Genomic DNA, 5471 nt, shown 5'->3' with positions numbered 1-5471 from the left:
TGACTGCTCTTTGGATTGGAGAGGGAGGGGGAGAGGAGTGGGGGGAGGGGGAGAAGAGTAGGGGGAGGGGGAGGGAAATGGGAGGCTGGGAGGAGGCGGAAACTTTTTTTTTCCTATTCTCAATAAAAAAAATATTTACAGATAAGCAAGCAATAAGACAAATTCAGATGAAAAAGACTTCTAAATGCGTCACAATGTTGGATAAATGTATGTAGGTTTAAGAGAGAGAGGAAAAAGAATATAGACAGGTATAAAGAGTACAGACAGTCATAGATTAAAGGAGTAAAGATAATAAACATTAAACTTGTAGAAAAAGTAATGGAGTAAGAAGAATAAGCCACATAAAGGTGAAAAATACACAGAGAGTCTGGGTTATGTGTATTATTATGTTTTCCTTGAATTTTTGACTGTGAATGAGCTAAGTACAGAGAGACATTTCATTGTATGGACTGCTAAGCTAAATCAACATATATACTTTAAAGGTATCTTGACTTCAAAATTTGGGCCTAAGGAATATTGCTTTGGAAAAGAGGTTCTGCTTTTGTTTCCACAGAGGATGAGAACCTGTGGATTCCTTCCAGACTAATGTGGTTTGAAGGACCAAAACCCTCTGAAAGGTCTCCACAAACCCTAAAATTACTTCACCCAACAAAAAGCAAGAAGTGGTTTAGAGAGAACTACAGCCAAATGCCCAAATATTGTTCATAAATGTTTGTTTACATTTAAAGGGATATGATGGGCTGGAGAGATGGCTCAGTGGTTAAGAGCATTGCCTGCTCTTCCAAAGGTCCTGAGTTCAATTCCCGGCAACCACATGGTGGCTCACAACCATCTGTAAAGAGGTCTGGTGCCCTCTTCTGGCCTGCAGGCATACACACAGACAGAATATTGTATACATAAAAAATAAATAAAATAAATATTAAAAAAAGGGGATATGATATAGAGATGAATACTTTGCATTGGTATGGATCTTGGTTTATTGATACCAATTTAAGGTCTATTTTTTATATTTCTGCTCTTGATTATGGTATTGTTTTTGTGTTGGTCATTTAAAAATGTAATGTATAATTAAGAAACATAGGTTAATAGAGAGTCATCTATAATAGTCAAGCTTGTAGTTAGTTAGGTTTTCAGATGGATAGTTATTCTTCAAACTTTTCAAAGACTAACAGAATATGGCATTTAAAATGTTTTAAGTACTTAAGACTTTTCATGACAATGAGACACTTCTGCTCTTGGCAGCACCAAGCTACTTCAAGAGGATGATGGGCATCAAAGAGGCTCCTTATGGAGTTGGTTAGCCATTTGGGCAAGAAACTGCTCTTACCTAGACTGCTTGATGTTATACTGTATGAACTGGACATGCAGGACTCACAGAGAAATAACTGCTGAACTTGCCTAAAGTGAGACAGTCCTTTGGATGTCCTGTTTCGTGAAAGAGTCTGCCAGACATTCTGTAGGATACAGAAAAAAGTGACTGACAAACTGCCAATATAAGTGGAACTGTCTTTGAAATCTCCTGCTTCATGGAAAGGTCTGCCAGATAATAAGGGCCAGTAAGCCGAAGATGAGTCCCCCAATGTTACAGAAGAACTTTGGGTGACTGTCCAGGCAGTGAGAAGTCTCTGTCAATTCTAGAGTTTTGGAAGTTGCTTACAATGCACTTCTTGTTAACTTAGGTAATGTTATATCCTTCTGGGGTCTTTGATGGAGTTGAAGAATAGTTATAATTATAGTTTTCCTTAGTTATGGTAAAAGATAAAGTAGATATAAACATTGTAACTGTAATTCTTGTGTGATACCTGTTTGTTATATGTAATCTTTCTAAGTTAACGTTAAAACCTTCCTTTATAATTAGAAAAGGGGAGGCAACGTGGGATTACCCTTTGTATGCAGTGAATATGTTTTATTGCCATTGGTTAATAAAGAAGCTGTTTTAGCCAGTGACTTAGCAGAATAGATCAGTAGGAAAATTAAACTGAATGCTAGGAGAAAGTAGGTGGAGTCAAAGAGGTCATGTAGCTGCCAGCTGGAACCTGCTGGTAAGTCACAAACCTTGTGGTAAAATATAAAAATAATAGAAATGGGTTAATTTAAGATGTAAGAACTAGCTAGAAATATGCTTAAGCTATTGGCCAAACAATATTGCAAATAATATAGTTTCTGTGTGATTATTTTGGGTCTGGGAGGCTAAAAACGAATGAGCAGCCTTTGCCTACATCAACTGAGCAAAATGGATTGATATTTTTAAGGCAGATTTGCCAACAAAGAATAAAATGTCTTTCCAAATTGTAGTTTTCTCTTTAACTGTATTTTAAATGTTTAGGATTTTCTTTGGAGATATATTTTGAATAAATTGGCACGCATACAACCTCATGTTATAAAGCTGGAGATTTCCTGTATTGCAGGGTAATTTATACATTGTCTTTCAGTGCCTTTCATTAAGACCAGTTTTCTTACTTTGAAGTCTGAGTAGAAAGAACTAACTATATTTTCTTTGAACATATATATTGTCCTAGATAACCCACTGTGTTAGAAAATATGGAAGAAATATGTCTGTGGATAAATGTAGTTTTGTAAAAAGCCTATGCTGGAATTATATAAATGTTGGTTTATGAATCTGCACAGACTAGACTATTACTACTTAACTCAAGTTTAATAATTCATAAAACAAATAGTTTGGGGTCTCAAGTCTCAGTTTATACTTTTCATTATATTTATGTGCTAATGCCTTTAGAATACAATCTTACAATTAGATTTGGAGTTAAACCTTTAGAATTTCCCTGTATCTGTTTATGGTAGAGCTATGTACATACATAGCTATGTACATATAGGATTCACTAAATATGAAACAGTTTCTTTATTGTAACTTTCCAAACAGAATGATTTGAGCAGTGCCAGACCCCTAAGAAGAGCCCTCCTCTGGGTACCCTCTGTCTAGACTGGATGGCTCTCTGATGGCCTGGTGTGTGGCAGCTTAGCAATCCTTCCTTTTCCTTTGCTAGATCTTCTTTGGATCTCTCTTTGAAAGCCATAATCTCTGTGCAGTTTGAAAAACTTCAGCTAATTAACAATTTTCAAATCCTGCCAAGATAGAGGAAGGGCACAGATCAAGAAATATTGTCTAACTCACACATGTATTGCTCCAATAGTAGTATTTTAACCTGAGATCTGAAATAATTTTCAGTAGCTATTATCTTAGGGCAAATGAAAACTTTGAGAAAACATAAATTTTGGCTAAATGATGTATTACTATATAGCAGAACTTTATTAATCAGCTCCTAGCTTTGAATCTAAAATAGTCAAGAACTAATCTGTGAATTTAAAATAAAACCTAAAATATCTATTTTATCTCTGTAAAGTGTTTGTGTGCATGTGAATGTAGTATTATAGTCTAAAGAACAACATTTTGTTAATATGTATATAATTAATCTTCTGTGCTTATTTTAGAATATAAATATAACAGAGTTTTCATTATAAATTTTGAGAATTTGCTTATTACCAATAAATAAAAGGAAAATAGACAAGATAGCTATAGAGGCCATATTCCTACATATAAAATATTTATATTATTATAAATATTTTAAAAATATTTCAGAGTTCAATATTTGTTTACTGAATTTTTACTTAACTCTTTGAAATATATAATAAAACTTTTGAAAATCCAAAAAATAATTATACAAAGACCATGAGTAACTATATATATATTATATATATTAAAACACTAATGTAAATATATAACCTCTTAAAATAGTGTAAAATAGAACGTCTCTCTGAAATTCCTAACACATTTTTTCAAAAAAGTAAGGTTTGGATAAATTGAGGTATTTATCTGCAGGAGAACCAATAAATAACTGGTGTATTAATGCAGTGAAGTGTAGTGGTATATTACTTGTATTTTGATAAATAAATCTTGCCTGCAGACGAGAAGCAAAGCTATAACCACTAGAGGTCAGGCAATGGTGGCAAACACCTTTAATCCCAGGATTTAAGAGACAGAGTCAGAGGGATCTCTATGAGTTCAAGGCCACCCTGGGCTACACAAGATCAATGCAGAAATAAATCTAGGTGGTGGTGGCCTACACCTTTAATCCTAGTACTAGGGAGTCACACACCCTTAATCCCAGCACTGGAGGGATTATAAAATGAGAGAAGAAAAAGACTGCTTAGTCTATGGTCACTCAGCCTTGGTAGAGGTAAGACTTCTCTCATGAATTGGCTGCTTTGCTTTTCTGGTTTTGGGGTTGAACCCCAATATCTGACTCTGGGTTTTTATTATTCGTGCTTCAGTGAAGAACTATTCAATAATGGAAAGGTGAAAAGGACACGTGCTATGCATGAAACAACATAGATAAATCTCCAAAACTCATGATGGTCTAGAGAGATGGCTCAGAGATTAAGAGTGCTTTTCTCTCTGCAGAGGACCTGGTTTCCGTTCCCAGCACCCAACCATTTCTAACTTCAGTTCCAGGCTATCTGATGTCCTTTTCTACCCTCTGTGGGCACTGTGTGAATGTGGCATACAGACATACATGCAAGCAAAACACCATATGCATACATTAAAAAATAAATTAGAAAACAAGCAATAAAAACAGTGTCCCCTGTGGAAAATGGGAGAGGAACAAGCCGCCCATCTGTAGGATCAGAAAACCTCAGCCCAAGCTTTCTAGCCAGGAGCAGAGTTCACCTCATTTCAGTAAGACTCCTGCTATGCTTTTTTCATTGCAGAGATAAGTACACAGAAGCCAGGACAGGGGGACCAGGGAGCTCTGTACCTTGGAATCTTCCCTGAACATTGGGGGGGTGCAGGGGTGGGGTAGGGAAGGCGGGGCTGAGTCCTCAGAAGCATTCATTAAGGAAGGAGTTTCATTTGCTGGAATGTGTATGGGAAGAAGTTCCTGCGGGATTGTGCACATGCGTGCATGCGTGCGTGCGTGCGTGTGTGTGTGTGAGTGCATGCAGTTTAGTGTTCTAAATACAAGATATGATTTCCAGTGACACTCTGTGTATGTTGGTGGCATACGCACGGGTCCCAGCAACAGTGCTTCAGGGCATCACAGTGAGTTAGATAGCGGAAGGCAAGGACACCAAGAGCTCCTGAAGTGCACCCATTCAAGATGCGCTTCCAGTGAGGATGCTTGTCCTGTGCAGAGCACAAACACTTCTGAAAACGCTGGGCCTGCTGTGCATCCTGTGTTCCTCTGGAGGGTGCAGGAGAATGGGCCACGGTGTGCCTGACCCTTTGGCCCAGAGAGCCTGGCAGCAGGTGAACTAACCTGCCCTGCCCTGCTGTGGCTGCTGTGTAAACAAGTTCCTGGCTTTAGGCAGCTGTGGAAACAATCTGGAGTTCAATCTCCTGAAGGGTTGCCATTACCCTGATGGGTGGGTGGGAAGTACAAATCTCTCTCTCTCTCTCTCTCTCTCTCTCTCTCTCTCTCTCTCTCTCTCTCTCTCTCTCTCTCTCTCTCTCT

This window comes from Alexandromys fortis, unplaced genomic scaffold (genome assembly GCF_014885135.2).
Source record: "Alexandromys fortis isolate MF-2015 unplaced genomic scaffold, M_Fortis_MF-2015_v1.1 scaffold_45, whole genome shotgun sequence".
NCBI lineage: Eukaryota > Metazoa > Chordata > Mammalia > Rodentia > Cricetidae > Alexandromys > Alexandromys fortis.
This window is presented reverse-complemented; position numbering follows the sequence as displayed.